At 41.5% G+C, this 20,468-nt stretch overlaps 1 protein-coding gene across 4 annotated transcripts in view; it reads right to left on the bottom strand.

Moving 5' to 3' along the window:
• The window catches only part of LOC112242962 (PTB domain-containing engulfment adapter protein 1), a 166,334-nt gene that overhangs the window by 94,180 nt on the left and 51,686 nt on the right, over positions 1–20,468 (bottom strand). The gene's annotated exons all lie outside the window — the stretch shown is intronic.

The following is a 20,468-nucleotide window of genomic DNA, read 5'->3' as shown; positions in this document are numbered from 1 at the left end:
TTAGTGGTGGCTGTTTAACAGTCTGATGGCCTTGAGATAGAAGCTGTTTTTCAGTCTCTCGGTCACTGCTTTGATGCACCTGTACTGACCTCGCCTTCTGGATGATAGCGGGGTGAACAGGCAGTGGCTCGGTTTGTTGTTGATGATCTTTATGGCCTTCCTGTGACATCGGGTGATGTAGGTTTCCTGGAGGGCAGGTAGTTTGCCCCCGGTGATGCATTGTGCAGACCTCACTACCCTCTGGAGAGCCTTAAGGTTGTGGGCGGAGCAGTTGCCGTACCAGGCTGTGATACAGCCCGATAGGATGCTCTCGATTGTGCATCTGTAGAAGTCTGTGAGTGCTTTTGATGACAAGTTGAATTTCTTCAGCCTCCTGAGGTTGAAGAGGTGCTGCTGCGCCTTCTTCACAACGCTATCTGTGTAGGTGGACCAATTCAGTTTGTCCGTGATGTGTACGCCGAGGAACTTACAACTTACTACCCTCTCCACTACCATCCCGTCGATGTGGATAGGGAGGTACTCCCTCTGCTGTTTCCTGAAGTCCACAATCATCTCATTTGTTTTGTTGACGTTGAGTGTGAGGTTATTTTCCTGACACCACACTCCGAGGGCCCTCACCTCCTCCCTGTAGGCCGTCTCGTCGTTGTTGGTAATCAAGCCTACCACTGTACTGTAACTTGATGATTGAGTTGGAGGCGTGCATGGCCATACAGCCGTGGGTGAACACGGAGTACAGGAGAGGGCTCAGAACGCACCCTTGTGGGGCCCCAGTGTTGAGGATCAGCGGGGTGGAGATATTGTTACCTACCCTCACCACCTGGGGGCGGCCCGTCAGGAAGTCCAGTACCCAGTTGCACAGGGCGGGGTCGAGACCCAGGGTCTCGAGCTTGATGACGAGTTTGGAGGATACTATGGTGTTAAATGCTGAGCTGAAGTCGATGAACAGCATTCTCACATCGGTATTCCTCTTGTCCAGATGGGTTAGGGCAGTGTGCAGTATGGTTGCGATTAAGTCGTCTGTGGACCTATTTGGGCGGTAAGCAAATCGGAGTGGGTCTAGGGTGTCTGGTAGGGTGGAGGTGATATGGTCCTTGACTCATCTCTCAAAGCACTTCATGATGACGGAAGTGAGTGCTTTCCACCATAATTTGCAAATAAATTCATTAAAAATCCTACAATGTGATTTTCTGGATTTTTTTTTCTCATTTTGTCTGTCATAGTTGAAGTGTGCCTATGATGAAAATTACAGGCCTCTCTCATCTTTTTAAATGGGTGAACTTGCACAATTGGTGGCTGACTAAATACTTTTTTGCCCCACTGTATGTCTACACCATAATTGGTATTATCAGGCTGTATAGCTAATTATGTTTACTATGACTCAGTACATTATTTAGCTAGCTCGCGGATAGCATTAGCGATTAACATTAGCGGCAAACAATTAACATCTAACAAGATTTAGGCACAACTTGCTAATAAAATACATCTGCAAAAAGATATTTTGTAAGAGACACAAACTAAGTATAAATATAGAATGCTAGTGGATTTATATTAAGAAGCATAGTGAAAACAGCATTTTTGGCATCAACATAGGTGACTCGTTTAAGGAAAATAGGCATATGTCGCACGTCACAACTTCACAGGAGAGCAACTTGAAATTAAACTTTTTTTTAAATCAAAATGCGTTTTTTTTGGCAGAAATGCCTTCTGGAACATGTGAACTTTCATGTGCCATCTGTAAATATGAATAAAATTACGAGCCTAGTTGGTGTCACCAAATCAAATCAAATCCAATTTTATTTGTCACATACACATGGTTAGCAGATGTTAATGCGAGTGTAGTGAAAATGTAAACAACCTTCCTGCTAGCCATGATTGGCTAAGATAATGGGAGGGCTGGAAATGCCAAGAGATGAGTTTGGATTGGTCTGCCATGTAGCACGCGTCTGTCTATATCATGAGCTGGTCTGTATGTGTAGGTAATCCTGTGAAATGTGGCTTTTGTGAAAGACGTCACATAGTAGAACCACATAAGTGTTACTCTCCACTTTCTGGAGGACAGAGTTTTGAAATCAGTGGAATTAGAGTATAAAAGATAAGGAGATGGAGAAAATTCTGCCGTTAGATTGCAAATATTCAGACGGAGTGGAAAAGAGAACACACAGAAGGCTGTTGTAATCCCGAGACAGGTGTTTTATACATCTTCAAACTCAGGGCAACCATGGCAACCGAGACAGATAGGGAGAAGCGTCCCATCCATGTATATGAGTAAGATAGTCTAACTAGCTACATTTTCAGAAATGACATGTTTCTAATTTTGTCAGAAAGTTGTTTTCATTTCAAGTTAAAATATACTGTTAGCTAGCTAACGTTAGCTCACTGGCTCGCTAACTAACATTTCGTGTATGATCTGTGTAAATTATTTATATCTCAGAGCCATTTGCATTGCTAGTGTCGTGTCTATGGCTATGCCGGATTACGTGATATGACATGCTATTCTATGAAATCATTTCTCTGTAATTAATATCACCTGACTGAGCTAATCATGTAAATGTAATTAACTAGAGAGTCGGGGCACCACAAAATAATATTTATAGAGCTGTTATCTTCCGAATAAACTCTTAAAGACCTAGTAATATTTTACATCAATAGCAGTCAATATTAATTGTCACCTTAATTCAGTCTCATCTGAAAGTTGTAAATTCTTGGTTATCTTCACGAACCCTGGCTAAGAAGTTGAATCTGCAATACAAAATTGGGTTTAATTATTTATTTACTAAATACCTAACTAATCACACAGAATTACACATACTTATAATTAATCATAACTTGATTACAAATGACGTCAAAGGAAATTGTCCCTAGCGAGCGGAACAGATATGACAGCTTGTTACACAAAAGAAAAGGGGCTGGGTTTGAGTGAAAGAGCGGTGTCATGACTGTCCTGATCAGTTCAGGTTATAGGAGACCACAACCCTACAGATTATCTTTCAACCCCAACAGAGGAGGAGAGATCTAGGGGTCTGAAGATGTGGGGGTTTTATGACTCACGCCCCTGGTAATTCTCAGGCCACAGACAAATTCCTTGTTCCTGTTACTATGGAGAACCAGCCTCATTAAACATGAAATAAAGGGACATTGGAACAATGGTTTCCATCAGCCACAATGGTGGTCATGACGATAGATGAAATATGAAAATGTATGTCATTTTTGTTTTGTTATTAAAGGTTAATAGATGACGTTATTACGAAAACAGTGTAACGTGAAGAGTTTTCCTAGTATATGTTTGATGTTTATACATTGTACGTTATGTGGAAAATGTCCAAATCAAAGGTAATGTTTTGGTAAAGATGAAATGTTAAGTTAGTTGTCGAAAATTGGATTTGAGTAAAATCAAGACCTTGCCTCATTAACTTGGTACGCCCACTTCTGACCCAAGGGTATAAAACCTGTGAGTATAGAATTTACAGACAAGACTACGTGACCTAAGCTGCAGCCAAGGTCTAAAAAGTCAACAAACCAAGAACGCAACACAAGTTTGAAGACAAAGAAATCCTTTTCTACCCAAGCTACAGATGAGTAGCTGTGTCTAAGCGGGTGAATTCAAGCCGGACCCCCTTAGCATCTAATCCCAGCGAATCGTGGTATCTAAAAGGTTTCATTCCTATGCTGTGAGCTCTGAACTACAGAACTGTCTGTCCTCAGAAGACCCCTTCCATAGCAAGGGTGAGGGAACAGACTCCTAAGCCAAAAAGACACTGACATCGGGAGGACGATCAGAGAGGTGTGCCGGAGAGGTGCGTCATCGAGCATCCTGAACGTTCCCCTGAACGGTCCACGCAGAGAATCCTCGGAGATCATCTGCACGTAATTACATCATTATATTCTGACCCATAAGAGCGGCAGTTTGGGGCAAGGCTAGGGTTAGAATAAGCATAGCTGACAAATTCACACAAATGTATATTTCTCTTGTGAACTTTCTCTTTTTCTCTCTCTTTGAAATCCCCATTTTGGGTAACACGCGCCATAGTGTGTTGGCCCGTTATACTAAGTTCTAATCAATAGCCTATAATGTGTTTTGTCTATGTGTATCTTTTATCATCATTTTAGCTTTTTAGTAAATAAATATTCAACTAAGATTGGTGTGGTACGAACTCATTGGTGAGACCCGGGTCCATGCAGATTCACGGACAATACGAGATTGTAGAGGTAACTGGATAATTAGCGGCTGTTGTAAAATCGATATTCTGATATTCTTTGAGTTAATTTGGGAAACAGAAACTCAATAAAAACTAGTTTTCCCATGGTGCCCCAGGTTAATGAGTTAATAATCGCTTGATTCAGTTAATCATGTAATTATAAACTTGTAATCATTCGATGAACAACAGTCGTCACATTAACTAATACAATGTCACGACAGCGGGAAGACTGAGTAACAAAGGAAGAAGCTGTGCCATCGTAAATACAGTATCTTATGCATTCTAAATTACCGCCCATTTGGAAAAGGAAAATGCAATAAATATTTACTCTGAGCTGCGCTTCAGTAGGTTGGTGGTAGATGGAAGGCCGTGTTGCAAAACCGAGTCCTTTGAAGAATGTTTCTGGTGGTCAATTGGATACGTTGTAGTAACGTCGTTGTGTGATAGACGGGATACTCTGTCTGTTCCTTCCTAATCCTCGTTTGCAGTTGCTGTTGCTAACTCAGCGACTAGGAGGTATCAATTCTGTAGTGAATAAGAGTTCAAAGTTCATTCCATTCGCAACCATTCGCGACCAAGCATGTTGGCTTTGTTCTGTAGTTATTATCTGAACCATTCTGACATCGGACCGTCGTCCTCACATCCTCGGAACAGGAGGTTATATTGTCGTCAAGGCTTTATATAGGAAGGGAGAGGAGGGCGTGTTTGAATTGTTTTATAACCCATGTCCCTTCACAGGGGCGGGCCACTGATTGAGCAGAGCCCTAACCTTATGAAAACCCAAATCTCACATTTTAGAAGCTAAAATCACATTTCATCCCATCACAAATAATTTCATATTCAAACGTTTAAATTGAACAACAATTCCATGTGAATCCGATAACTCTGATGTGTAGACTTTCCACTGTAGAGTTTATGTCATCTTATCATTGATGAGAATGTCGCAGATGACAACCGAACTGACATCATATTCATTAAGTACCACCGCATATGTTCAATTGGTCGGAATACCAGAATATAGTTCATTTCCCCCCACCTTCTGAAGTCCGCTCCATTATGCAAGTAACCATTTCAATAGAATGTAAATGATGTCACTGTGACAACTGTCAATAGACATAGCTGGTAAATTTGCTTTGCCTATCTACTCCGATTTCAGAGCAGTCTCATCTGATTGTACCAAAGCGCAGAATAACTGAGACATTTCTGAATGCTAAACACCCGTTGAATATGGCCGGTGTCAGTAAACGTTGTCAAAAATAGCATAATTAAATTGTTGCCAGCAGCACAGTTGCAGTCACCAATGCTCTGGATCACATAAAAACAACCTAGCCAACTCTGCTAGGGCGAGTAAAATGGTCAAAGTGAGCTTTTTCTCTCATTTGTGTCTGGAAGTAGATAGCAAGCTAGCCAACGTTAGCCAGTTAGCTTGGGTGCTTGACTACCGTTGTTTGGTCAGAATGCTTGGATAAACCCTACTCCTTGGTCAGAGCGCCCAGTGTGCGCTCTGAACGCTCCGAGAGCGATACACTCTGAATTTAGAATGGACAATCTGACAAAGCTCTGAGTTTACAAACGCCCAGAGCGCACTCTGAGCACACTCTGGCACTCGAGATTAAATTAATGACACACCCGTAGTTTTAACCAGCCTTTAGTCTTGAAGTCTTTGCTTGTTTAGTAGATGGCCTCGCATGTGAATTCTAAAAAGAGATGGGTGGGGATAAGGTTTTAGAGGGTGTGAACGATACTGAATAGGTGTAGACAAGGAAGAGCTCTTTGGTAGGTACCAAAACATTCAAGGGCCATTTTCTCAAAAGTGAGGTTACAAGTTTAGCAACTTTTAAAGCAGAATAACTTTCACATTGTTTCTCAACTGTAGTGTATGGTATTCAACTATCTAGCTATGAGTTTCGACTTTTACCCAATGTATAAAACACAATTCAAAATGTTGCTATATAAGACCGAATCGAGCCGGTTGGTCACATTGTTGCATGTGCTGCATTGACCAGACTGAACGCAGACTGAACGTAAGTGTCTAGTGGTTACTACACCTGCATTGCTTCTACACCTGCATTGCTTGCTGTTTGAGGTTTTAGGCTGGGTTTTTGTACAGCACTTTGAGATATCAGCTGATGTATGAGGGGCTATCTACATATTTTTTTTTTTTTTGTTGACCGGGGAGGGGGGCTAAGTCTGTGTGGAAATCGGCATGGAGAGAGAGACCGAAGACTCAAGTAGCAAAGTAAACAATAAAAGTGGATGTTACACACAGCTCATTACATTTAACAAACCAAACATTCAAATACCGTTATAGTAGGTAAAGTAAAACACAATACCGGTCCATGCATTAATACAATTATATCGTAAAAACGGTATACCAGCCAGCCGTACCATAGAATAACTATTTTTGGTTCCAGGTAGAACCCTTTCCAAATAGGGATCTACATGGAACCCAAAATAGTTCAACCTGGTACCAAAAAGTGGTTCTCCTATGGGGACAGTCAAAGAACCCTTTTGGAACCCTTTTTTCTAAGTGTACCAAAAACATGGATTAAAAGAACAAACAATGCCGTTACATACAGTTGAAGTCGAAAGTTTACATACGCCTTAGCCAAATACATTTAAACTCCGTTTTTCCTGACATTTAATCCCAGTACAAAATCCCTGTTTTAGGACAGTTAGGATCACCACTCTATTGTAAGAATGTGAAATGTCAGAATAATAGTAGAGAGAAGGATTTATTTCAGCTTTTATTTCTTTCCTCACATTCCCAGTGGGTCAGAAGTTTACATACACTCAATAATATTTGGTAGCATTGCCTTTAAATTGTTTAACTTGGGTCAAATGTTTTGGGTAGCCTTCCACAAGCTTCCCACAATAAATTGGGTGAATTTTGGCCCATTCCTCCAGACAGAGCTGGTGTAACTGAGTCAGGTTTGTAGGCCTCCTTGCTCACACCCACTTTTTAAGTTCTGCCAACAATTTTTTTATAGGATTGAGGTCATGGCTTTGTGATGGCCACTCCAATTACTTGACTTTCTTGTCCTTAGCCATTTTGCCTCAACTTTGGAAGTATGCTTGGGGTCATTGTCCATGTGGAAGACCCATTTGTGACCAAGCTTTAACTTCCTGACTGATGTCTTGAGATGTTGCTTCAATATATATAATTTTCCTGTCTCATGATAACATCTATTTTGTGAAGAGTACCAGCCCCTTCTGCAGCAAAGCAACACCACAACATGATGCCTCCACCCCCATGCTTCACGGTTGGGATGGTGTGCTTCAGCTTGCACGTATCCCCCTTTTTCAGCCAAACACAACAATAGTCATTATGGCCAAACAGTTCTATTTTTGTTTCATCAGACCAGAGGACATTTCTCCAAAAATGACAATCTTTGTCCCCATGTGCAGTTGCGAACCGTAGTCTGGCTTTGTTATGGCGCTTTTGGAGCAGTGGCCTCTTCCTTGCTGATTGGCCTTTCAGGTTATGTCAATATAGGACTCGTTTTATTGTGGATATTGATACTTTTGTAACCGTTTCCTCCAGCATCTTTACAAGGTCCTTTGCTGTTGTTCTGGGATTGATTTGCACTTTTCGCATCAAAGTTCATTCATCTCTAGAAGACAGAACGCGTCTCCTTCCTGAGCGGTATGACGGCTGTGTGGTCCCATGGTGTTTATACTTGCGCACTAATGTTTGTGCAGATGAACGTGGTACCTTCAGGCATTTGGAAATTGCTCCCAAGGATGAACCAGATCAATGGAGGTCTACAATTTTTTTTCTGAAGTCTTGGCTGATTTCTTTTGATTTTCACATGATGTCAAGCGAAGAGGCACTGCGTTTGAAGGTAGGCCTTTAAATACATCCACAGGTACACCTCCAATTGACTCAAATGATGTCAATTAGCCTATCAGAAGCTTCTAAAGCCCTGACATAATTTCATGGAATTTTCCAAGCTGTTTAAAGGCACAGTCATCTTAGTGTATGTAAACTTCTGACCAACTGGAATTGTAATACAGTGAATTATAAGTGAAATAATCTGTCTGTAAACAATTGTTGGAAAGATGTCCTAACCGACTTGCCAAAACTATAGTTTGTAAACAAGAAATTTGTGGAGTGGTTGAAAAATGCGTTATTATGACTCAAACGTAACTATATGTAAACTCCCGACTTCAATTGTAAGTCTCTTTAGAAAAAAATAGGCAGCATTTGCACGGAATTCACTTAATGATGAAGGACAAAGATGAGAGTATTTCAACTTCAACTATCAAATGAAAACAGTAGAAATAGAATATGAAAACCAGATCCCCATAGTCCTAAAATGAGTTACTTGAACCTAGTCCTTGGCAACAAGACAATATTCCTACTGGGTGTCAGGTATCCATCTTTCTGTATTTGTGTTAGTGCAGTCAACAAACCCCACAGGGACTTACTTTTGATTGGCCAGCAGCACATTGCCTTTAAAACATTAACGTTGGAAAAAAAAGTAATTTCCCTTTCATGTCATTGTCCTACATTGTGAAAGTGTTTCTCCTGCCTTTTCTTTACATTCAAAAAGGTGTTGGATGTGATGTGGCAACAGCAGTCGTTTCCCAAGCATCCGGCCAGGGTTTGTGTGTTCGGGTTCCAGCAGCAGCTCCACTGCCAGTCAGCTGCTGTTGGGGGTAGATAAGAGGCTGAGGCAGAGTTAGGGTAGAGCTAGGGTAGAGTTAGGGAAGAACTAGAGTAGAGTTAGGGTATAGCTAGAGTAGAGTTATGGTAGAACTAGAGTAGAGTTAGGGTAGAACTAGGGTAGAGTTAGGGAAGAACTAGAGTAGAGTTGGGGTAGAGCTAGGGTAGAGCTAGGTTCAAATCAAATCAAATGTATTTGTCACATACACATGGTTAGCAGATGTTAATGCGAGTGTAGCGAAATGCTTGTGCTTCTAGTTCCGACAATGCAGTAATAACCAACGAGTAATCTAACCTAACAATTCCAAAACTACTACCTTATACACACAAGTGTAAAGGGATAAAGAATATGTACATAAAGATATATGAATGAGTGATGGTACAGAACGGCATAGGCAAGATGGCAGTACATGGTATCGAGTACAGTATATACATATGAGATGAGTAATGTAGGGTATGTAAACAAAGTGGCATAGTTTAAAGTGGCTAGTGATACATGCATTACATAAAGATGCAGTAGATGATAGAGTACAGTATATACATTTCCATATGAGATGAATAATGTAGGGTATGTAAACATTATATTAAGTAGCATTGTTTAAAGTGGCTAGTGATATATTTTACATCAATTTACATCAATTCCCATTGTTAAAGTGGCTGGAGTTGAGTCAGTGTGTTGGCAGCAGCCACTCAATGTCAGTGGTGGCTGTTTAGCAGTCTGATGGCCTTGAGATAGAAGCTGTTTTTCAGTCTCTCGGTCCCAGCTTTGATGTACCTGTACTGACCTCGCCTTCTGGATGATAGCGGGGTGAACAGGCAGTGGCTCGGGTGGTTGTTGTCCTTGATGATCTTTATGGCCTTCCTGTGACATCGGGTGGTGTAGGTGTCCTGGAGGGCAGGTAGTTTGCCCCCGGTGATGCGTTGTGCAGACCACACTACCCTCTGCAGAGCCTTACGGTTGTGGGCGGAGCAGTTGCCGTACCAGGCGGTGATACATCCCGACAGGATGCTCTCGATTGTGCATCTGTAGAAGTTTGTGGGTGTTTTTGGTGACAAGCCAAATTTCTTCAGCCTCCTAAGGTTGAAGAGGCGCAGCTGCGCCTTCTTCACGATGCTGTCTCTGTGGGTGGACCAATTCAGTTTGTCTGTGATGTGTATGCCGAGGAACTTACAACTTACTACCCTCTCCACTACTGTCCCATTGATGTGGATAAGGGGGTGCTCCCTCTGCTGTTTCCTGAAGTCCACAATCATCTCCTTAGTTTTGTTGACATTGAGTGTGAGGTTATTTTCCTGACACCACACTCCGAGGGCCCTCACCTCCTCCCTGTAGGCTGTCTCGTCGTTGTCTTTAATCAAGCCTACCACTGTAGTGTCGTCCACAAACTTGATGATTGAGTTGGAGGCGTGCGTGGCCACGCAGTCGTGGGTGAACAGGGAGTACAGGAGATGGCTCAGAACGCACCCTTGTGGGGCCCCAGTGTTGAGGATCAGCGGGGTGGAGATGTTGTTACCTACCCTCACCACCTGGGGATGGCCCGTCAGGAAGTCCAGTACCCAGTTGCACAGGGCGGGGTCGAGACCTAGGGTCTCAAGCTTGATGACGAGTTTGGAGGGTACTATGGTGTTAAATGCTGAGCTGTAGTCGATGAACAGCATTCTCACATAGGTATTCCTCTTGTCCAGATGGGTTAGGGCAGTGGGCAGTGTGCAGTGTGGTTGAGATTGCATCGTCTGTGGACCTATTTGGGCGTTAAGCAAATTGGAGTGGGTCTAGGGTGTCAGGTAGGGTGGAGGTGATATGGTCCTTGACTCGTCTCTCAAAGCACTTCATGATGACGGAAGTGAGTGCTACGGGGCAGTAGTCGTTTAGCTCAGTTACCTTAGCTTTCTTGGGAACAGGAACAATGGTGGCCCTCTTGAAGCATGTGGGAACAGCAGACTGGGATAAGGATTGATTGAATATATCCGTAAACACACCAGCCAGCTAGTCTGCGCATGGGCCTGCAGCCTTGCGAGGGTTAACACGTTTAAATGTTTTACTCACGTCGGCTGCAGTGAAGGAGAGTCCGCATGTTTTGGTAGCGGCCCATGTCAGTGGCACTGTATTGTCTTCAAAGCGGGCAAAAAAGATATTTAGTCTGCCTGGGAGCAAGACATCCTGGTCCGTGACGGGGCTGGTTTTCTTTTTGTAATCCGTGATTGACTGTAGACCCTGCCACATACCTCTTGTGTCTGAGCCGTTGAATTGCGACTCTACTTTGTCTCTATACTGATGCTTACCTTGTTTGATTGCCTTGCGGAGGGAATAGTTACACTGTTTGTATTCGGTCATGTTTCCGGTCACCTTGCCCTGATTAAATGCAGTGGTTTGCGCTTTCAGTTTCACACGAATGCTGCCATCAAACCATGGTTTCTGTTTTGGGAATGTTTTAATCGTTGCTATGGGAACGACATCTTCAATGCACGTTCTAATGAACTCGCAGACCGAATCAGCGTATTCGTCAATGTTGTTGTTCGCAGCAATGCGGAACATATCCCAGTTCACGTGATGGAAGCAGTCTTGGAGCGTGGAATCAGATTGGTCGGACCAGCGTTGAACAGACCTCAGCACGGGAGCTTCTTGTTTTAGCTTCTGTCTGTAGGCAGGGAGCAACAAAATGGAGTTGTGGTCAGGTTTTCCGAAAGGAGGGCGGGGGAGGGCCTTATATGCGTCGTGGAAGTTAGAATAGCAATGATCCAAGGTTTTACCATCCCTGGTTGCGCAATCGATATGCTGATACAATTTTATTTTCAGATTAGCCTTGTTAAAATCCCCAGCTACAATGAATGCAGCCTCAGGATATGTGGTTTCCAGTTTGCAAAGAGTCAAATAAAGTTTGTTCAGAGCCATCGATGTGTCTGCTTGGGGGAATATATTTGATTATAATGAGAGAATTCCCTTGGTAGATAAATCATTTGATTGTGAATTCTAAATCAGGTGAACAGAAGGACTTGAGTTCCTATATGTTGTTGTGAACACACCACGTCTCGTTAACCATAAGGCATACGCCCCCGCCCCTCTTCTTACCAGAAAGATGTTTGTTTCTGTCGGCGCGATGCGTGGAGAAACCAGCTGGCTGCACCGACTCCGATAGCGTCTCTCGAGTGTGCCATGTTTCCGTGAAGCAAAGAACGTTACAGTCTCTGATGTCCCTCTGGAATGCTACCCTTGCTTGGATTTCATCAACCTTGTTGTCAAGAGACTGGACATTGGTGAGAAGTATGCTAGGGAGTGGTGCGCGATGTGCCTGTCTCCGGAGCCTGACCAGAAGACCGCTTCGTTTCCCTCTTTTACGACATCTTTGTTTTGGGTCGCAGGCTGGGATCCATTCCGTTGTCCTGGGTGAAAAGCAGAACACAGGATCCGCTTCGGGAAAGTCATATTCCTGTTCGTACTGATGGTGAGCATAGTTTCCTAGGAACGCGAAGCGAGGCGGCCATCTCTGTCGGCGCCGGAAGTTAGAACTAGAGTAGAGTTACGGTGGAACTAGGGTAGAGCTTGGGGCTAGGGTAGAGTTAGGGTATAGCTAGGTTAGAGTTGGGGTAGAGTTAGGGTAGAGCTAGGGTAGAGCTAGGTTAGCGTTAGGGTATAGCTAGGGTAGAGTTAGGGTAAAAATAGAGTAGAGTTAGGGTAGAACTAGGGTAGAGCAGAGTTAGTGTAGAACTAGCGTAGAGTTAGGGTAGAGCTAGGGACTAGTGTAGGCTTGGGGTAGGACTTGGGTAGAGCTAGGGTAGAGCTAGGATAGAGTTTTGGTAAAGTTTGGGTAGATATAGGATAAAAGGGTAGAGCTAGGGTTGAGCTAGAGTAGGGATAGGGTAGAGTTAAGATATATTTAAGATAGGGGTAGGTTAGAGATAGTGTAGCAATGGGTTAGTGCTAGGGTAGAGCTAGAGTAGAACTATGCAAAAGTTTGGGTAGAAGACGGTAGCACTAGGGTCAGAGTTAGGGTAGCGCTAGGGTAGAACTAGCGTAGAGGTAGGGTAGAGTTGGGGCTAGGGTAGAGTTAGGGTAGGACTAGGGAAGAGTTAGGGTAGAGCTAGAGTAGAGTTTGGGGTTAGGTTGGAGCTGGGGTAGAGCGAGGGGCTAGGGTAGAGTTAGGGTAGAGCTAGGGTAAAGTTAGGGTAGAGCTAGGATAGCATGAGGGTAGAGTTAGGGTAGCACTAGGATAGCGCTAAGGTAGAGTTTGGGTAGAACTAGGGTAGACCTAGGGTAGAGTTTGGGTCGAACTAGGGCAGAACTAGGGTAGACCTAGGGTTGAGTTTGGGTAGAACTAGGGTAGACCTAGGGTAGAGTTTGGGTAGAACTAGGGCAGAACTAGGGTAGACCTAGGGTAGAGTTTGGGTAGAACTAGGGCAGAACTAGGGTAGACCTAGGGTTGAGTTTGTTTTTGTATTTATTAAGGATCCCTATTAGCTGCTGCTTGCAGCTACTCTTCCTGGGGTCCAACAACATTAAGACAGTTATATACAGTTTAAAATATTCCATGACATTACATTTCATAACACTTTACCCAGTACATTTAGTGTGTTCCCTCAGGCCACTGCTCCACATCTACAATACAACATCCATGTATACGTGTCTGTAGAGTGCTTGTCTAATCATGTGTATGGGTGTCTGTGCCTGTGTTAAGGCAGAGCTAGGAGCTGTAAAATAACATGTACTGAATAATATTGTGAAACTGTGAAACATATTGAGGATAACAGGCAGACAGCAAATACTGATATGAATATGAAAATATTTGTCTATTTGCACAGACCAAAAAGTCCCATAACAATATTTCTCCACTGTCCATAATAGCTATCTTGGACTAAATAGCATTCCCTTAATGGGCAACTCAACTGCCTGGTAAAGCATATTTTTCTAGAGTTCCTAAAATTGTAAAACAAAATTTTAATAAATTATCAATTCCAAAATTATATTTCAGAGGTCAAAAACATTTGACAGTCTTGTAATTTCCCATTTTATGCACAATTAGTACTGAAAATGTGTGATTATTGAGGTTTGGTTTTGCTAACGTTCCCTTCCTGGTTTTCACCCAACTTTGAATGTGTGTTTAATACAAGAGTGCGATAATAATAAAAAACATATTATCATTTTACATAATAATATTGCTTAAGATGATAAAATATGCCAAACAAAATTACATTTTTAATTTCATAAAAAGATTTGTTGTCAAAATTAGCTCAACTTCACGGTTGCCTGTTAAAGGATATTTAATGCTTGGATAGTTTATCTGATCCACTGGCTTAATCCTATTCTTCAATTTATAGTTTTGGTTTAGTTGGAGACGTGAATCCAACATACAGTATCATTTCTTAACAAGTTAATAGGCTGTTTGCTGTTTTGCAAAAGTGTAATAAAATACATTTTGATTTGATTTAGTTCTATTCTTTAACTTACATTTTTGGTTGAGATGGAGACGTGACTCCAACATATAAATGATTAACTTGAAGATTACATTTGAAATCAACCAAAGCTTGAAACCCTAGGCCTTTATGCATTGTATATTTTAGTTGAACCCTGGGTTGAATTGAAACAATAGCTGTTGATGACTTTGTAAATGCTATATAGGCCTAAGTAGTATAATTGATGATACATGACTTACAATTAATTTGCTGTGTTAAACCTACCCTTTGGAATGACTTTGATAACAATATGTTAAGCTAAGAGAACTCTCACTAATCATTCTCACAATGACACATAGTAGTAATAGTAGTAGTCAGTGACAAATATGAAAGCTAAGCTGGGCTTGGTTAAAACCCTGGATGGGAGACCAAATGAATAGTTGTATATTACCTCTCCAGTAAGATGTGCTCTCTAGCCAACAGTTTTTTTTCTACTTTTGAAAGTGTACATAACATTGAAGATCTGACATATTTTCAAAGGTACACATTTCACTATATTTTATACAAGGTTAGACTATGTTGAAAATTGGTTACAATAACCATGTTTCCATCCACAGTTTGTACGCGAGTAAAGTCATACCGTATATATAAACCTGTAATGGAAACATTACGTTTTGGTAAAATGTTATAAATGCCAAAAGATCATTTGTTTTTTAAAGATGGTGGGATCTTTTGTGTCAGTCAAATTAATTATGTGAGAAATGATGGTGGAAACACCTTCATGTGCAAATATTTATATAATAACCATCCTATTGAAGTAAACGTGGAGTCACGTGATGAAACCATGCAGTTTATTAGGGTACAGATCAAATAATTTATCAACTTCACACGGTGGTGAAAGTGCACGGTAATCTTGATGCTCCTTTCCAGTAAATATCGAGGGTCTGATTCTGGTAACATGATGATCGATGCTTGACTGACATTAGACAAAAATGTTTTTTATCATAATCTCATAATGTAGACTAGCTTACCCGCACAGCCTACCCACACCGTATCTGAGAGCTGTGGCTAAAGCGCACTTGCCGAGACCAGAGAAGGCACATTTGCTATCTAACACAACAATTTTTGTGAAAAAAAATATCAGTTTCTATTCAGTACATGAAAACTTAAGTGAAAAAGTACATTTTGTGTGCACTACTTCATCAACCACTGAGTTTTATCCTCAGTTCAGTTGGTGGAAATACCACTGGAAGGAAAATGCACAAATTTTCATTATGCAGATTTTAGAATATTCACATGAAAATCTGTCGCCAACACAATCTACCTTGGGGTTCTTTTTTTCAGTCAGTAAGCAGGCTAGCTTTGACAGAGCGTGGCCTTAAAGTGAATTGTCTGAGCAAACACAAATTCAAGCCAATTTCATCTTGTTTTGATTTGAAGGTCTACTTCAAAATACAAAGCACTTGAGCCCTAATTGAAACCTAAACATTTCAAAAGGGATGGTAGATGTGAGGCTGGACCAACCACAATTTAGGTTTTGTCCGCTCTGGACGAAGTAGAAACCGTGTCTGAACAGATCCTTGTCTGAACAAGGTTTAACTAATCAATACCTCTTACAGTAGTTTTCATGCATCAGTTTATCTAGTGGGTTAAATAGTGCTTACTTGCAAGGTCAAAAAGAGGCACAGAAAACCCTCTGAAAGAGCCATTTGTCACTGACAGATATAACATACAAGATAACCTTGCCTTTGTCTTGTATTTTTTGGGTGTGATACAACATCTCCAAAGCTGAAGTGGACGGTAAATGGAAAAACCTCCAACATAAATTGTGTGCCCTTCAGTTTCGAGAAGGGCGTATACTGTACAAGAGATCTATTATATTGGGTACCCTGAGGCCAACGGAAACTTGGATGACTAGATAAATAGGTAATCAATCAAAGTGCTGCTTTTGACAATTGCTTAAATATTTTGGGATTTGTCAAATCAATAACACATGTATTTCCCAACATGATTAATTTTAAACGTAAAAACTTTTTTTTTTACGAAATGCATCTGGGATAGAGCATACATATCTTAATTTTTTAGCGAAGACTTTTGATGAGTGAGCAATAGGCTATAAGACAATAAGGAACAAGACATTTGAGTCAAAATAAGACTAATTTCCATTAAAAGGAAATATGTATATTAGAAATATGTATATTAGATGGAGGAATTGATAGAAGAAGCTGAAAAATATGTTCAAACCAACAGGGACTCTGTTTGGCCCATTGCCGGAGTTACTTCTTGGTACATTGCATACCGTGACAAATAAACATTGCCATTTCCTTTGACAGTCAAGGTGAAGCCTTGTTTTTCACAGACCTTAAAGACATCAAGGCCGGCCGAGAAAAACAGACAAATAACTGAGCAGCTTATTCACCCAGTGAACCCACTGAATGAGTGCAGAAGACCAGTGTAGGAAATAAGAGTCCATGGTTTCAGGTCATTGCATTTTACTGAAAGCTAGACAAGCTAAATAAGTCAGAATGTAATAATTTAGACATTGTGTCCATGTTCTGAATCAAGTCCACACTAATCTCTCGTGGACATATTCACATGTAAAAGGCAAGAATCTGTCAATACTTTTTTTTTTTCCCGACTCATCTACCAACAGGTGCCCATCTTTGTGAGGCTTTGGAAAACCTCCCTGGTCGTTGTGGTTGAATCTGTATTTGAAATTCACTGCTCGACTGAGGGTCCTTATATATAATTTTATATGTGGGGTACAGAGATGAGGTAGTCATTCAAAAATAATGTTGTTGCAACTTATTATGTGACTTGTTAAGAACATTTTTACTCCTGAACCTATTTAGGCTTGACATAACAAAGGGGTTGAATACTTATTGACTCAAGAGATTTCAGCTTTTCATTAAAAAAATATATAAAAAATACAATTTAAAAAAATAACACAATTCCAGTGACAAAAAAAATCGCAATTTAATCCATTTTAAAATCCCGGCTGTAACTTAACAAAATGTGGAAGAAGTGTGAATACTTTCCGATGGCACAGTATGTGCCATCAAAATATTTACATCAATATTTGAGATTGCAAATATTGTTCACTCCAAAATAATTAGAAAGAATCATGAGTTCAACTGGCAAGCTAACAAGTATTTATAAGGAAGCTCATATCATTTGACAAATCTCATGATATTGTACATTTTGATTTGTGAAGATTAGACAATTTTGAGAGACCTCTCACTCCAAGTAGATTGAAAATCTGTATGAAATCAATATAGCAAGTAACAGACTAATAAACAAACAAACTCAAATAATTGCTCAAAATATCCTCAAACAATGAATTAGTAGCATCAAAATGAATTGATTTCAAGGTTTTACTGCTAACCTACAAAGCATTACATGGGCTTGCTCCTACCTGTCTCTCTGATTTGGTCCTGCCGTACATACCTACACGTACGCTACGATCACAAGACGCAGGTCTCCTAATTGTCCCTAGAATTTCTAAGCAAACAGCTGGAGGCAGGGCTTTCTCTTATAGAGCTCCATTTTTATGGAATGGTCTGCATACCCATGTGGGAGACGCAAACTCGGTCTAACCTTTAAGTCTTTACTGAAGACTCATCTCTTCAGTGGGTCATATGATTGAGTGTAGTCTGGCCCAGGAGTGGGAAGGTGAACGGAAAGGCTCTGGAACAACGAACCGCCCTTGCTGTCTCTGCCTGGCCGGTTCCCCTCTTTCCACTGGGATTCTCTGCCTCTAACCCTATTACAGGGGCTGAGTCACTGGCTTACTGGTGCTCTTTCATGCCGTCCCTAGGAGGGGTGCGTCACTTGAGTGAGTTGAGTCACTGATGTGATCTTCCTGTCTGGGTTGGCGCCCCCCCTTGGGTTGTGCCGTGGCGGAGATCTTTGTGGGCTATACTCGGCCTTGTCTCAGGATGGTTAGTTGGTGGTTGAAGATATCCCTCTAGTGGTGTGGGGGCTGTGCTTTGGAAAAGTGGGTGGGGTTATATCCTTCCTGTTTGGCCCTGTCTGGGGGTGTCCTCGGATTATTATTCGACCATGCTGGTCATTTATGAACATTTGAACATCTTGGCCATGTTCTGTTATAATCTCCACCCGGCACAGCCAGAAGAGGACTGGCCACCCCACATAGCCTGGTTCCTCTCTAGGTTTCTTCCTAGGTTTTGGCCTTTCTAGGGAGTTTTTCCTAGCCACCGTGCTTCTACACCTGCATTGCTTGCTGTTTGGGGTTTTAGGCTGGGTTTCTGTACAGCACTTTGAGATATCAGCTGATGTACGAAGGGCTATATAAATACATTTGATTTGATTTGAATTAACAAACGATCTGTAACCCATAGTCAAGCACAAAGACTGCTCAAAATATTCCTTCCATTACGTTTCCTTTTCAAGCATTTATCTGAAACTGAAAGGGCTGAATGGATGAAAGCAATATTTAGAAACTCAACTTACACTCACAATTGTACTATCATTGGAGGGACAAGCAGGGAAGGCTTACCACCATATTGCTTTTCCCTGCCATGTTTCACCTCATGTAGAGTATGTGTACACAGTGTACAGTTAGTTGTCTTTTATAGTCACCCGGAAATACAACCCTGGTCATAAAAACGTTCCATATCAAACCACCAAAGAAGAACATATTAACACTGTGCCAGGCTCACAGCTGGCCTCAGGTCTCACATAAGCCAATTTCAACTTCGCAACCATCAATCTACACAACACAGTAACCTTTATCTAATGGGTATGATCGACCGGCAATGAGAGGAGACTCATTTATTCATAGTGTGGAGTGTGGGCATTGCCTGGGTTCTGTCTGTGAGGCGGCCTGACCAGAGTGTGTTTGGGCTCTGTCTGTGAGGCAGCTTGGCCAGAGTCATTAGTATTCCTCCAAACCTGTTATCTCAGACAGACAGATTGGGGTTCTCTCATTTTGGAAGTCCGTCCTCTGTCCACTCTACCCCATGACCCAGAAAACAATAAGGGGTTTGGGTGGTCAAGGAGTGCCACAATTCGTTAGTTGGCAAACAAAATATGGTCCTCCCATCCTTGATAGCCTCCATTTGATGAGGAAGCATAAGTGTGTCCTACCACAGCAGACTTTTGATACCTGCCACACCCCCTTTGGATCAGCTGTTGTATTGCCGTAGGAAAAAAAATATGCACAAGTTTAACCTCTCTGTGCACGGAACCCGCTAGCGGGCTGAAATTCCACAACATACGGTGATCACTACATAAATAGTCATATTAAACATTCATGAAAATACAGGTGTCTCTCATGTATCGAAAGCCTAGAATCTTGCTAATCCAACTGCGTTGTCAGATTTTAAAAAAGGATTTACTGCGAAAGAATACGATGCGATTATCTGAGCATAGAGCCCCATAAAAAAAACACGTTTAATCAGCACAGGCGTAACATAATCACAAACTGCATTACAATAAATCGTTTACCTTTGACGATCTTCGTCTGTTTGCAATTCCAATGGTCATTGTTACACAATGAATGATCTTTTGTTTGATAAAATCCGTTTTTATAGCCTAACACGAAACATTTTGTGAACCGCTTGTGTCGTGAATTCCGTCTCATTCCATTTTCGACGACACATTCCAGGTAAATAACCCACACAGAACGTGACTTTTCCAGTCATGTTTGGTTTCACTGCAATCAACTGGTTTGTTTGTAACACAATCAAACGTGATGGGCCATTTCGCGGGACGTATTGACTGAAAGAAACCGATTTGAAGACAACAAGTAATGACATCATTGTGCACCAATGATTTGCGCGCTGTTTCGTTGACTGACTGTCTTTTAACCCAATGACCACTGATCGTCTTGAAATCTAGCTGGGTAGATAGCCAATGAGCTGAGCTAAACGGCAATAGGCCATGTTTATGTGTTGCAAGATCAACCCATGTAGTAAGCTCCAGCGTAAAATGAGTCATTAGCTATTGAAGTTTCATACCGGAAGGAGAAACACATATTACGCATTGCATTGTTTGGTGAACGCGCAGATTGAGCTGTTTATATATCAATCATTATGGTGACTAAATCAGGGAAAGCTAAATCTAAGTCTAGATATACAGATGTACACACAACTTTAGAATAAATTGATTGGGAAGGTGAGACAGAGATTGTTGTAGGACGATTCATTTAGCGATTGTGGAAGAATATTTTTTGAACGTGAGAGGACATCGTT

Source organism: Oncorhynchus tshawytscha, linkage group LG03 (genome assembly GCF_018296145.1).
Source record: "Oncorhynchus tshawytscha isolate Ot180627B linkage group LG03, Otsh_v2.0, whole genome shotgun sequence".
Lineage (NCBI taxonomy): Eukaryota > Metazoa > Chordata > Actinopteri > Salmoniformes > Salmonidae > Oncorhynchus > Oncorhynchus tshawytscha.
This window is presented reverse-complemented; position numbering and strand designations above follow the sequence as displayed.